Below are 15996 nucleotides of genomic sequence, written 5' to 3'. Positions count from 1 at the left end.
TCTAAGATAGAGACAGGGATTACGGCCGTGCCTACCAGGTAAGGGCTGTCCGAGACTACGGCAAAGAACAAGGGCACAGTCAGTCCAAGCTCCTTGCCGCCTCCTCACTTTGTTCTTGCCAAGACGCGGGGGACTACAGGCACTGAAGGCCAAGACTAATCCGAGGACTAATCCCGCCTCAAGTACCTCACACACCTGCCGGTGAGGGCCTAACCGAAAGGGGGAATCGAGCGTGATACTCACCGGGACACTCCCACTTCCGATCCGGTTCTCCTGCACCTTCCCGACTCCTGCAGATGACAAGAACACACAGCCTCCCTCTACTCTCTCCGTGAGCCTAAGATGACACCCACAAAACTGAACTGACTACAACGGCGACCCGACCCTAACAACGTTCTAATGGTCGGCAACGCAACTAAGTCAAACACTATGACTAACTAAATGTGGTGCACTAACGGGACTACTCAGTTACACGCTACGGGGAACACCAGCCGGTGTTCACAGCCTAAACCGGAGGGCGGTTCCTAACCCCCTCACCCAGGTCGTACCAAGAAGCTGCCTTCTTGCTATGGAGTCACACACAGGCCCTAAGTACGGGTTCTTTAAGCCCGGCTGAGGCTCAGTAGAACAGCACACTAACCCGCGGGCCGACTGCCGCACGGAACAGCCGATCGAACTGAACCGCCCGACTGCCTGTACTCGGGTATCTCACACGTGTCCCTACGTCCGGAACCACAGGTCCACCTGCACGGAACCGGCCTTGAGGACCCTTGATCAGAACCACGGCCGCCCCTGGAACTGCCTCAAGGTGTGCTGTACTGCCACCAACTCACTCAGCCACCCCCTCTGGGTACCTGTGTGACCCCGGGGACCTAAGGGACAGGGAAACTACGTGTGTTCTCCCCTGACTATGTGTATGCTGGTACTTACACTTGTCCCCCACAGCACGGGTTAGCACAGGAAAACCACAGGAAACAAGAGCCTACCTTTAATGGGGGCCTGACGTCTTGCCCCTGGACACAGTTAGATAGCACACCAAAATACTGTAATGTAAACTACACTCGCCACACAGACAGAATAAATAGATACAGTATACAGTACCTTGCCCGCTACTTACCCGAACACACCGCTGCTAGCCAACCAGCAGGTTGCTACAGCACCACAGGAGCCTACGCTCGACCGTACCTCCTAACCACGTGTGCTCACCTCACACAGGACCGCGCCTACTCTCACGAGGCTCCCACGCCTCTACCACACACCACCAGGGCCTTATGCCCTACACACCATGGGTCTCTGCCCAGCTACACACAGAGCCTTCTGCTCTGTTTCCTGGGCCTCAGCCCCCTCTCTACCTCAGGGCTCTGAGCCCACTCACTAGGGCCTTATGCCCTACTACCTAGGGGGTCCTAGCCCCTGCCTACCGAGGCCTGTGGCCTCCCTAACTGACTGAGGGCCTTGTGCCCTTAATAGCCTACGGGCTACTAGCCCCTAACCAGGCCCTCTGGCCTTCCTATGGCCTCTAGGCCACTCACTACCTAAGGGCCTTGTGCCCTTGTACCTGGGCTCTCACGCCCCTGTCTGCCTAATAGGGGCTTGTCCCCTTTATATAGATACTAATGGCCTACTGGCCCACTAAACTCGTTGGGGCCTAGTGCCCAGGTCCCTGGGCCTTGTGCCCCTAATTCACGTGCCACGGGCCTTGTGCCCGACTGTGCCACGAGCCTAGTGCCCGACGTTATTGTTGAGTCTACTTACCTGCTCTGCGCAGGATACTCAACTTGACACGCCGTCTTCTGTTTCTTTCTCCGGGTCTTCCAGACCCTCCAGCCGGCGGCGCCTCTTCTCCGCTTCGGCGCTGGGCCTCCAGTTGCAGCTGGGGCGGGGGCGCTCTCAGCCCTGACAAGGGCTCCCCGCCGGCGATCTCCGCTCCGGCGGCTTGCTTGAAGTCTTCTGGCGGCAGGGTAGCTCACGGCCCTTACAAGGGCCCCCTGCCGCCGCTGCCGCTGGTGTTCTTGCTGGACGTCTTGCAGAGACGTCCTCTCTCTTCTCCGCCGACGGACTTCTGGCAAAATGGCGCCACCCGGCGACTTATATAGTCGCCGGCGTGACGTCATTAGCCGGCGCGAGCGCTGATTGGCTCGCGTCGGCGCCAATCTTTTGAATGGCCGGGCGCGAGCCGCGATTGGCTCGCGCATCCGGCCGCTGATTGGCCAGCGGGGAAAGATGAGCCCTGATTGGCTCATCCTTCCCCCGCGCACAGGACCTGCAAGAAAGAAGTTATACTCACCGCCGCTGGATCGATGGACGGGTGAGTACTTCTCCTCTTCTGTCTTCACCCACTTGCAGGGCTCAGCTACCGGGGGACTCTTCATCCCCTTCCCGGGCACCAGGCACATCTTCAGCCCCTCCAGGGGCATAGCGCTGCCGGATATCTTCGCCCTCTTCACGGGCACCGGCTCCGGCATCTTCTGTCCCTCCACAGATACAAAAAGGAACACAATTTTTGTCAGCATTTGTTCTTACCAGTTTAAGAAGTCTATTTCTAGGAGAAAACCCCTTCTCCAGCGAAAATGGGTGTTTATATATATATATATATATGTATATATATATATATATATATATATATATATATACATATACACCTACCCAGCAGGCATATAACTCAGTATACAGGACCTTTGTGTCCATTACCCCAAGCTAACAGCGCTGCGGTCTCAGCCTCCCTTTTATACTTTTTCAAATCTGCAGTTTAGCAAATATACCCCCAAGTGTTATTTTCCCCAATATGCAGCTCTCATTGTCCTTTCCCCCAGTATATTGCTACTCAGTGTGCCATTCTTCATACAACAGAAGATGGAAGAGGATGGAAGAAAGAAGAAGAGAAGCAAAAGAAGACTTAAAAAGAAATTAAAGTAAACAATGTATTCCTATAGCTATGTTCAAGTCATAGCAAGCCTATGACAATCCGTGCAATACACCTGGCTTTTAGGAGATAGAAACAGTGAGAAGGAGGGGAGCTGAAAACGCATGTCACATGATTCCTTCTTTCTGATACACACAAACTCATTTACAGTTGGTCACATTTGCGCCCCGAACATTACCAGCAGGGCTGCCACCAGAAATTTTCAGGCCCAGCTAAAATGTGACAGGCAGGTCCCCCTTCCTGCACCACCCCCTGTTCTCTCCAGCCACTCCCTGTCCCCATCTAAACTCTGCAGTAGTTTAATTTACTTACCTCTCTGCTTCTCTTCTGCTTCTTCTTGCTGGACCCTCTCCATTCAAAGCGTCATGACATCAATAGATACGTGATGTCAGCAACGCTGCAGGGAGCATCTTTGTCTTGCTGTGGTTCTCTGGGCTCCTCTGGGGGCTGGGACTGGAGAAAATGTTAGCATGCTGCATCCTTTAATTCACTGCAGAGACCCCCTTCTCTAATAAATCTGTGTGGGTCCAGGTCTCGTTTAGCCCCAAACTGCTGTAACCCCTGATGGCAACCCACATGAAAAAGTGTATTTACATGCATATGCCCATTTGGATGTATCTCACAATTTGTCCAACTCTACAACACTAGCATATGCACAAGGATTACGTCAGGAGCAACTGTAGCATAGAGATGTTGATTGACAGCGTTAGTAGTAAATGCACGTCGCATTACTCTATTTCTACACAAAATATTAATTAATATTATATAAAGTGTCATATACTCATTAGAGAATAGTGTCATGACAGTGTTATTGATAAATATGATAAAATAGCTTTTACCAAGTAAAAAACAAACAAAATACAAGCACAAATATGAATTAAGCTAAGTGAATGTAAATTCAATGTAAATATATGTTATGTCCTTTTTAAAAACTCTTTCCTATCACAGTCCAAATGGTAATAAAAATTAAATAAAGCTAATAGGCAGCTGTAACCTCATACAATATAGCAGCTACACTAATGAACTATGAAGTACTATCAGCAGGAGAGGGGAATCCGCATACATTCAATCAGAAGCGACTAGCTTGTGCTGGCAGTCATCATTATTGTTGCGTTCGTGGCGCCAGCACCAGCCTTCCAGCTCTCGTAACATATATGACTCCTGGCAGGTATATATTCATCTACATACAGGTCTACCCAGTGATCGATGTGGAAATTTAGAATATTGGAAACAATTAATGGCTGGGGATGTGGGGGTCTGTCCAGGCCCAAAAAAACCTTAGGGAATTAGAATTTTGAATTAATTTTAGGTGCATTTTAGCACTATATAGTAAAACACAAAGACATATTACATAATGCTTGGCTGTCCCCTCTGTACATCTGTTCTCTCATTTTCACCTCCTGTGTCCCTCCAACTATTCCTGATGTTTCTTTGTCCCTTCATTTCTGCCATGTCCTTACTTCTCTCCCACACATCTCTCTTGTAACTCTTATTTCTGGCCCTGGCCTAGGTTGAGCTGGAAGTGCTATTACATGCCGGCAGCCACAGCTCAATCAAATATCACAATTATTTCCAAAATACAACTTAAAACTAATTAAACTAACAGCAGGTATCTATATGACCCATTTAAGGGGCAGATACAAATGACCTTTACACTTCTTGATGACTAACTTCTTAGCTGACCTTGGCATGCTGTTGGCAATTGGGATGCAGGGAAGGATTTTATGCGCCCATAGGCATGATGCGTAGCAGCTACTGGAGAGATGACTGGAGGGTAGATGTAAAGCAAGGAGAGGAGACTATCCGCATTGGAGTGGTGGTGAGATTGTTCATAATGTCTGACCATGTGGGCCTCAGTGGTCTTTTGCTCACCAATCTTATTATCTGATTGGTGCACGGTCAGAACTGGGGGCTGGGCCACACTAAGACAGCCCACAGCTCAGATGTCAACACAGGACAAGCCAGGACAGAATGAATGATTAATACCTGAGACAGAGGTACTAAACAGTCCTTTTGGCCATGGTGAACCACACAATTAAAGCAGCGGGGAGAAGTGCTGGTATTGCATGCCGCCATATACCGTCCCACTTTGATCACTGGGTCTATCTCAATTACATGAACATGTCTTTACTGTGCTCACACTATGCTCATCTGCCCTGTCTCTTCACTCCCCTCTTTTGATTCTTTGGTTGAAAGGAGTCCCGAGTGTAGGAAGCGGCCAAATCTGCATATGGACTAATGCGCATGTGCGCATGCACAATACAAATTTGCGTATTTTACACAAATAAAACAGATGTACATCCAACTCTACATGAGGCCCACAATGATTAAAAGATTTCCTTTTTATTCATCAGTGTCAAATTAAAAAAAAAAAACTTAGGTATTTATTCATTTTGATTTCTATAGCACATATACTCTTCTGTGCTTTACCGTTTGGATTAGACACCATGTTGGTTTACAGGTCAGTAAGTTGTTCGTGTTGAATGTGTTGTATAGGTGATTTATTGAGTAGGCAAAGTAATGGATATTGATATAATTTTGATAATAATTGTGTATGTTAGTAGAAGTATATATATGTATATATACTAGCTGAAGTATTCGACATTGCCTGTGTTTAAATCTTCAAGTTATAAACTTAACAGTGAGTTGGATGTAACTGACAACTGATGTAACTGACAACATTTTAAAAATAATTAGCCGTTTATAAGCTCTTCTAACACACCCATTAGGTGGCTGCCCAGCGTCATTTTTGTTTTCATACTAAATGTTATCCAAATCCATCCAGTGAAAGGCCCAGAACGGGCTCCCCGGCCAAAATTATGGCCAGCATAAACGGGAGGTCTAACCATGACCTCAACCCCCTAGTTGGTCTTTTGGGATCCAATGTTACCAGTCTATGAAGTTTTTGTACAAATCCATCTAGTGGAAAGCTTAGAACAGGTTCCCCAGGTTAAAGTTCTACCCAGCGTACACCAACGGGAGGTCCGATCGGGACCAGAAACCTCCAAAAACCTGGCCAGGATCCAACTGGACCACCTCGCATTGGTTTTATCCCAATCAGGGCAGAGGTATCCAAATGTATAACCAGACAGGCAAACAAAATAAATCCATCCTGTGGAAGACTCAGAACAGGCTCCCCACATCCAAATTCTTGCCAGCGTACACTAATGGGATGTCTGACCGGAACCTCAATCCCCTCGTATGTATTCTGGGATCCAATGTTACCAAACGGTGAAAGTTTCGTACAAATCCATTTAGTGGAAGGCTCCAAACAGGCACCCCAGGTCAAAGCTCTGCCCAACCACCTACTGGAGGCGGTACATGGACCTTAATCCCCTTGAAACCTGGCCAGGATCCAACTGGACCACCTCACATAGGTTTCATTGGTGCAGGGGTGTCATAGATATTCGCCAACAAAGAAACAAACTTTTTTTATATAAATAGATGTTTTCCAAATCCATTCAATGGAAGGCGAAGAACAGGCTACCCATGTCAAATTTCTGCCCAGCGTACACTAACGAGAGGTCCGACTGGGACCCTAACCCCCCTAATACCTGGCTAGGATCCAACTGGACTACCTCACTTTGGTTTCATCCCAATCAGTGTGTCACAATTTCCGAGGATGATCTAGGGATCCCCTGAATCTGCCTGATTTGACACGACTCTCCCAAGGGCACGGAGTCTAACAGGTAGGTGGTTTTCATCAGGAAACCCCGCAAAGAGGTATGGTCTTAGCAGCCACTATCCAGAAGGTCATGGTCACTTGAGGGAGTATCAGGCAGAGTGGTTTGGAGGAGCCAGGAACAGAGGAAACAGGCGAGAGCTGGACACAAGGAGGTAACACAGGATAGTAGCAATGGAGTCACTGGTAATTCAATATAGGCAGCGGACTGAAGGTGTAGAAATATAGCTGACACAATGGTGGTAACTCATGATATTCGCAATGGAGTTACTGGAACAGCGGCAGTTCAATATAGGCAGCGGACTGGAGATGTAGAACTATAGCTGACACAATGTTGGTAACTCAGGATAGTAGCAATTGAGTCACTGGAACAGCGGTAGTTCAGTATAGGTAGCAGAGTGGAGATGTAGAACTATAGCTGACACAATGATGGTAACTAAGTATAGTAGCAATCGAGTCACTGGAACAGCGGTAGTTCCAAATAGGCAGCGGACTGGAGGTGTAGAACTATAGCTGACACAATGGTGGTAACTCAGGTTAGTAGCAATGGAGTCACTGGAACAGCGGTAGTTCGATATAGGCAGCGGACTGGAGATGTAGAACTATAGCTGACACAATTGTGGTAACTCAGAATAGTAGCAATGGAGTCACTGGAACAGCGGTAGTTCAATATAGGAGCAGAGAGAGCAAGAGCCAGGTTCTTACTGCTGCAGGGAGTGAGCACAAAGAACAGGCACCTGACAGGACAAATCAGGTGCTTTAAATACCCCTCCATGATTCTGTGAGGAGCAAGTGGGGGGTCTGAAGGAGGAAGAGCGGATCTGCGCATGCACAGATCCAACAGCAAGATGGCGCCCGCCATCGGACGGATGCGGTCGAGACGCCGGGATCACCGCCTGCAGGAAGAAGGTAAGGGTGCCAGTCCCCGCTTGTGGGTCCGGCGTGTGACACAGTGCAGGGGTGTCCGAATGCATAACTGGACAGACAAACAAACCAAATCCATCAAGTGGAAGACTCAGAACAGGCTCTTCGGGGTTAAAGCTCTGCCAAGCAAACACCAACGGGAGGTCCGACTCGGACCCTAACCCCCTTAAAACCTGCCCAGGATCCAACTGGACCACCTTGCATCAGTTTCATCCCTATTGGTGCAAGGGTGTCCGAATGCAAACAAATCAATTCCATCCAGTGGAGGGCCCAGAACAAGCTCCCCATGTCAAAGTTCTTCCCAGTGTACACCAACGGGAGGCCTGACTGAGACCTCAAACCCCTAGTATGTCTTCTGGGATCCAATGCTAAAAGTCTTTTGAGTCAAAGGCCATCCAGTGGAAGGCTCAAAATAGGCTCCGTGAGTCAAAGTTCTGGCCAGTGTATACCAACGGGAGGTCCGACTGGGACACTAAACCTCTTAAAATCTGGCCTGGATCGAACTGGACCACTTTGCATTGGTTTCATTCTGATCGGTGCAGATATTTGCCTACAAACAAACAAACTCCTTTATATCTATATATATATATATATATATATATATATATATATATACACGTACGTACGTACATATATATATATATATATATATATATATATATATATGTATATATATATATATATATACACGTACATATATATATATACAGTCGTGCCCTTATATTAAGGTTACATCTAATGAACGACATTCCGCCATGTTAAATCTGTGAGAAGGGGAGGGCATGGTGTTTTGAGGGGCTACATTTTAAAAACTTTTAAAGCTATTAAGCTGAAATTTGGCATGCGAATGGAGAACCGTCCATAGGTGCCGCATTCCAAATTTCAGAAAAAAAGAATAAAAAATGACAAATTAATAATCTAAACTTCAAAACCTCGCCGTTCTTTTTCCACTTCCTGTTTTGCAAAAGTCATCATTTTCTGTTTTTTTTGGAGAGCATAATCCAGTCTACAGGAGGTTTTAAGACTTGGGGTGTGTTTTGTTAGAAAGCTGTTAGTACTGAGGAGTGCCTTTGAGGGTTTAAAAGCATTTTTAGCCCTGGCACCACTCCGCTCCGAGGGATTAAACTATGAGAGTGCCAGGGCTAAAAATGCTAGTGTGTGTCCCCCACAGCCCCAAAATCCCAGCCACCCTCTCTGTACCCCAGAGCGGCTGTGTAACAGAGCCCGTTTTAAACTTCCCGCCCCCTCAGTGACATCAGTTAATTTATGCACTGCACTGAGCGGGAGATTTAAAAGTGCTCTGTAGTTCTGCAGTGATCACCTACTTATTGTCTGTGTTCTGTGCCCAAAGACAATGAGGTATGCAGTGAATAAGAATGAGGAGCTCGGCTGTAGGGCGCTGGTTACCTGGGAACATCGAGGCACCGGGTTCGTTTGTTCTGTGTGGCCAGCAAAGCACAGCAAAAGGCTGTACCTAAGTGCATAAAGAGGAGAGAAGCAGAGTGCGATACACACAGTGCAGGACGCGGCGTGGGGAGAATGACAGACCCGCAGGATAGTAGCAGTCCCCGGCACCAGTGCTGTAGGCACCTCATTCCCAGGACTCTGTGGTGCTCCTGATGCCCCTCATCCACTGCCATTCAAGTGCTAGAGAGCAGTCTGATTATAGTCGAAAGGGGGGCGGGTCCAACCGGAGCCAACCAATAAGCATGAAGGGAGCGTGTCTATGCAAAATCGCCCCCTAAATTAATTGTCTATGTCTGCCTCTGTCAAGGTGTCAGGTGTGCCCCTGTCCCCTTGCCATGATTCCCATGCCATCCTGCCCATGTGTGCCTCTGTCCCCTTACTCATGTGTCACCCTGCCCATGTGTGCCTATGTGTGCTCCTTTCCAATTGCTCATGTGGCTCCTGTCTTCCTGCCCATGAGTGCTCCTGTCCCCCTGCCCATGAGTGCCTCAGTCCCTCTGCGACCCTGCACATGTGTCTCCTTGCCCATGTGTACCTTTGTCCCCTTGGCCGTGTGTGCCTTTGTCCCCTTGCCATGTTTCCCCCCTGCCACCCTGCCCATGTGTGCCTCTGTCCCCCTGCCACCCTGCCCGTGTGTGCCTCTGTCCCCCAATTATTATTATTATTATTAATTTTTATTTATAGGGCGCCACAAAGTATCCGTAGCGCCGTACAAGGACAAACAATGGCACAGTACAAGGTGAAACAGCACAGTACAAGTAACAGTAAGCACTATAACTCTTGGGGCTCAGGCACAGCATGAAAGAGAGGGAGGGAGGGGAAAAGTGAGTACAGGCAGGTAACTATGGCCCAAGAGGGTGGGCACGGATGACAGGTTGAGAGTCACTGAGGGGAGCGGAGAGAAGCGAGAGGAGACAGAGGGCAGAGGGACTGAGAGGAGGTGAGCTGAGTAGCTGGAGAGCGCAGTTAAAAGTGATGGAAACAGAAGGTAGGAGAGCCCTGCTCAAAGGAGCGAACAATCTAAGGGGAGGGGAAGACAGACAGACACATGGATGAGACGGAGAGACGGGAGGAAGGGGGAGAAGGGGAGAAGGGATGAGAAAGAGAGGTAGCCGACCGGTGGGAGTTTAGGCATGAGACTGGAAGGCTTTAAGGAAAAGGTGGGTTTTTAATGTTCGTTTGAAAGAGGACAGATTAGGGGAAGTTGTGATGGAGCGGGGGAGCTTGTTCCAATGGAGGGGAGCGGCGCGGGAGAAGTCTTGGATACGTGCGTGAGAGGAGGTAATCAGAGGGGAAGAGAGGCGATGATCGTTGGATGATCGCAGTGAGCGGGAGGGAGTGTGAATAGAGATAAGGTTAGAGATGTAGGGAGCAGTGGAGTTGGCGAGTCAGATTGAGGAGCTTGAAAAGGATTCTGTAGGGGAAGGGGAGCCAGTGAAGGGCTTGGTAGAGTGGGGATACAGAGGTGGAACGGCGAGAGAGGAAAATAAGCCTAGCAGCGGCGTTAAGTACAGATCTAAGGGGAGCGAGATGAGGGAGGGGGAGGCCGATAAGGAGAAGGTTGCAGTAGTCCAAGCGGGAGATAATCAGAGAGTGGATGAGAGATTTGGTGGCATCCTGGGAGAGGAAGGGCCGAATGTGGGCAATGTTGCGAAGCTGGAAACGGCAGGATTTGGCGAGAGAGTGAATGTGAGGGGCAAAGGAGAGAGAGGAGTCGAGGATGACACCTAGGCAGCGGAGTTGGGGAACAGGGGAGATAGATGAGTTGTCAACAGTGATGGAGAGGTCAGAGGGGAAGGAGGTACGAGAGGGAGGAAAGACAATGAGTTCAGTTTTAGCAAGATTGAGTTTAAGAAATCTAGAGGACATCCAGGAGGAGATGGCAGAGAGGCATGCGGATACCCTGGAAAGAAGGGAGGGAGAGAGATCAGGAGAGGAAAGGTAGAGTTAAGTGTCATCAGCATAAAGGTGGTACTTGAGGCCGAAGGAGCTGATGAGTGCACCCAGAGAAGAGGTGTATAGTGAGAATAGTAAGGGTCCAAGGACAGAGCCCTGAGGGACCCCGACTGGAAGGGAGGAAGAAGGGGAGAGAGAATCAGAGGTGGAAACAGAGAAGGAACGGTCGGCAAGGTAAGAGGTGAACCAGGAGAGGACGGTACCGGAGAGGCCAATGGACTGAAGGGTGTGAAGCAGGAGGGGGTGGTCAACGGTGTCAAAGGCCGCTGAGAGGTCGAGGAGAATCAGGAGGGAGTAGTGGCCCATGGCTTTAGCCGAGAGGAGATCGTTCATAACTTGAGCCAGGGCAGTTTCAGTGGAATGGAGGGGGCGGAAGCCTGATTGGAGAGGGTCAAGGAGGGAGTGTTCAGAGAGGTAGGTGGAGAGACGGTTGCAGACAAGTCTCTCGAGTATTTTGGAGGCAAATGGGAGAAGGGAAATGGGGCGGTAATTAGAGAGTGAAGTGGGGTCAAGATTGGGTTTCTTGAGAATGGGTGAGACGAGAGCATGTTTAAAGGCGGAGGGGAAGATGCCGGTGGAGAGGGACAGATTAAAGAGGTGAGCGAGGTGGGAGCAGGTGGAGATGGAAAGGGAGCGAAGAAGGTGAGACGGGATGGGGTCCTGGGGGCAGGTAGAAGGGGGGGAAGAAGAAATGAGAGAGTGGACTTCCTCAGCCGAGGTGGGGCGGAAGGAGAGAAGGAGTTGGTGGCTGGGGGGAGAGGGGGGAGAGTGGAGGGGGGAGGGGGGAGGAAGGGCGAGAGGGGGGGTGGTGGAAGAGTGGGTGGAGGAGGAGATTTCAAGTCTGATGGCCGTGATTTTAGATGAGAAAAAGGAGGTGAAGTCAGTGGCAGATAAGGAGGAAGGGAGGGGGGGAGGTGGGGGAGACAGGAGAGTGTTAAAGGTAGCGAAGAGGCGACGGGGGTTGGAGGACTGGGAGGAGATGAGGGATTTAAAGAAGGATTGCTTAGCGAGCGAGAGGGCAGAGCTGTAGGAGGAGAGGATAAACTTAAAGTGGAGGAAATCAGTCAGGGAGCGAGATTTTCTCCAGTGGCGTTTGGCAGTACGAGAGCATTTTTGGAGGAAACGGGTAAGTTTGGAGTGCCAGGGTTGGGGATTGGAGCAGCGAAGGTGGATGGGCTGGGCAGGGCAACCGCATCAAGGGCGGAGGAGAGGGTTTGGTTATAGAGGGAGGCCGCCTGATTAGGGCAGGACAGGGTGGAAAGGGGAGAGAGTAGAGTTTCGAGAGAAGAGGATAGAATAGCAGGATCAAGGGTGTCGAGATCGCGCCTGGACCGGGTAGATTTGGGTGGGGGGAGGGGTGCAGGCGTAGAGTAGAGAGAGAATAAGAGGAGATGGTGGTCCGAGAGTGGAAAGGGGGATATAGAGAAGTCGGACAGACTGCAACGGTGGGAGAAGACAAGGTCAAGGGAGTGACCAAGGCAGTGGGTAGAAGAGGAGGTCCATTGGGAGAGGCCAAGGGAGGAAGAAAGGGCAAGGAGTTTGACGGAAGCAGGGTCGGTGGGGTTGTCAATAGGGATATTGAAGTCGCCAAGGATAATGGAGGGGATGTCAGAGGAGAGGTGGTGTGGGAGCCAGGCAGCAAAGTTGTCAAGGAAAAGGGAGGAGGGCCCAGGGGGCGGTATATGACAGAGACGCGGAGATGGATGGGGTAGAAGAGACGGATAGAGTGGACTTCAAAAGAGGAGAAGGAGAGGGAGGGTTCAGGAGGAATGAGTCTGAAAGTACAGGTGGAGGATAGGAGAATGCCCACTCCTCCGCCTGGGCGGTCTCCAGGTCTGGCGGAGTGGGTGAAGGAGAGGCCACCATAGGAGAGAGCGGCAGGGGAGGCAGTGTCGGAATCGGTGAGCCAGGTTTCGGTAATGGCAAGAAGGTTAAGAGAGTTAGATAAGAAGAGGTCATGGATAGAGGGGAGTTTGTTGCGGACGGATCTAGCATTCCAGAGGGCACAGGAGAAAGGGAGGGAGGGGAGAGGGGAGATGGGGATAAGGTTGGCAAGGTTAGCGGTGCGCGGGGGAGTGCGGGGACAGGAGCGTGAAGTTGGGCGAGGTGAGAGTATGGGTATGGCAAGTGAACAGGGAGGCATGGTGAGGTGAGGGGTGGGGGAGGAGTGGAAGAAGTAGGGGGGACCGAAGAATCTTCTGAAGCAGAGGGGCGGGAGAGGAGGACAGGGGAAGTCAGAAGGTAGACAAGAGGAATTGAGATAAGTGGGTTAAATAAAGTAATAGCCAACAATGACAATGGACAGGGGGAGTCAGAAGGTAGACAAGAGGAAATGAGATAAGTGAGTTAAATAAAGTAATAGCCAACAATGACAATGACGGTGGGGAGAGGTGTGGCAAAGAGGCTAGGCAAGGCAAGCCGTGTTAAATGAGACAGAGAGGCGTGAACGGGGAACAAAGAGACAAGAAAGGCCAATAGACGGAGAGCAGAGGAGTACCAAGGGAGAAATAAAATGCTGTTGGAATAGATTAAGAAATGCAAATAGAAATAATTAAATTATAATTAAATACAGTAAATAAGAGAAGCAAATAGAAATAATTAAATACAGTAAATAAGTAAATAAGAAATGCAAAAAGAGATAAATACAGTAAATGCAATAAAAACAGAGAGCGAAAAATAAAAATAAGTACAGTAAATCCTGTGTGTGCCTCTGTCCATCTGCTCGTGTAGACATACATACATACATACATACATACATATTGCACCCCACGACTGCTTGCCAGAACATACTGCACTCCACCACTGCCTGCCAGAACATACATACATATTGCAACCCACCAATGCCTGCCAGAACATACATACATACTGCACATCACCACTACCTTCCAGAACATATATACATATATACTGCACCCCACCACTGACTGCCAGAGCATACATACATACTGCAACCCACCACTGCCTGCCAGAACATACACACATGCTCCACCCCATCACTGCCTGCCAGAACATACATATATACTGCATGCCAACACTGCCTGCCAGAATGAACATACATACATGCTGCCTGCCAGAACATACATACATATATGTACCCCACCACTGTCTGCCAGAACATACATACATACTGCACCCAACCAATACCTGCTAGTACATACATACATACATATATACATACATACATGCATACATACACACCAACACTGCCTGCCAGAACATACATACATGCTGCACCCCACCTCTACCTGCCAGAACATAAATACTCCACCCCACCACTGCCTGCAGAACTTACTTAAATACATGTTGCACCCCACAACTGCCTCTGCCAGAACAAGCATACATACTGCACCCCACCCAGGGCCTGATTAAGGGTTCCAGCCGCCCCAGGCTAACACATCTGTTGCTGCCCCCCCCCCCGCGAGTGCGAGCGTCTCCCGCCCCAACCCATACCTATATGTCTATATTTATACACGTTGTTCAAAGTGGAAACTTAGAACAGTTTTACAATCAAGGCAGTAGAAGTGGATGTATGGAATACCACAGCCTATCAGCCCACTTCACCACTGTGTGTGTGCGTGTACATACATGTGTTTGTGTGTTTTTATATATATATATATATATATATATATATATATATATATATATATATATATATATGCAAAAAAAATTAAAATATTAATTAATACATAAAAACACACAGGCCCTGATTCATTAAGGAAAGGAAATCCCCAAAAAATTGTAACTTTGCATGTCAGCAAAACCATGTTGCATTGGAGGGGGATGTAAGTTAAACTGTGGGGACAGGTTTATAGTTAGGGTAGGGCATGTCCTAGATCAACTTTAAAGTGCTGTGTAAACATAAACCTAACAAGTATCCGTGTGCTACATGAAAAAACAGCCAGTATTTAACTAATGTGCAAAATATTAAACTAATATGCATCCCTTGCATTGGAACATGGCTTTGCCCAGGAGAAAATTTACTCATTTTTTTTTTACTTACTTTCCTTAATGAATCTCTGCAAACACATTAAAATGTCACGACAGTAAAATTACCCATTCAAAGATAGACAAATTGTGCCGTTCTCTCTTACCTGATCTTGCAGCGTAGACTACCTGATGTTCGCTCTTGCTTGTTCTTGAAGCGTTGTTGTCAGTTGTCTTCTGGAACCTTGGGGTCCTGTATTGAAAATGTGCAAAAATTTTATTATAATGCAAAATGTTAACTAACCCTGAATGATTCAAACACAAAACTCCATTAGGACAAAATAAAACTACCCCCTAGTACAGGCACATATAGGTAATAAAATATATATAAAATATTTGCAGTCATATACTGATATCTACCAATCCCTGACAGTCAGCTAATTAATCCCCTTAGCCAATTAATAATTTTGATGTCCCCTGCAGCCTTTTCCCCCCCACCCCTGAGTCATGATCCCCCCCCCCACCCCTGAGTCATGATCCCCACCTCCTAGACAATTAATAATATTGTTGCCCCTGTAGTCTATTTTCCACCCCAACATGAATTATGATCTTCCCCCCTCATAGACATAAAATAATAATGATGCCCCCGCAACCTATTCCCCCTCCCTGAGTCATGATTCCCCCCCTCACATAGACAATAATAATGATGCCCCTGCAGCCTATTCCCCCATCCCTGAGTCATGATTTCCCCCCCACATTGACAATAATAATGATGCCCCTGCAACCTATTCCCCCTCCCTGAGTCATGATTCCCCCCCCCACATAGACAGTAATAATGATGCCCCTGCAACCTATTCCCCCCTCCCTGAGTCATGATTCCCCCCCACATAGACAATAATAATGATGCCCTGCAGCCTGTCCCCCCTTTCTGAGTCATTAATCCCCCCCCATGGACAATAATAACGATGCCCTGCAGCCTATTCCCCCTCCCTGAGTCATTAATCCCCCCCCATGGACAATAATAATGATGCCCTGCAGCCTATTCCCCCTCCCTGAGTCATTAATCCCCCCCATGGACAATAATAACGATGCCCCTGCAGCCTGCTTTTGACTTTAACTT

This window comes from Mixophyes fleayi, chromosome 5 (genome assembly GCF_038048845.1).
Source record: "Mixophyes fleayi isolate aMixFle1 chromosome 5, aMixFle1.hap1, whole genome shotgun sequence".
NCBI lineage: Eukaryota > Metazoa > Chordata > Amphibia > Anura > Limnodynastidae > Mixophyes > Mixophyes fleayi.
The sequence above is the reverse complement of the archived record's forward strand: the minus strand, read 5'-3'. Positions refer to the sequence as shown.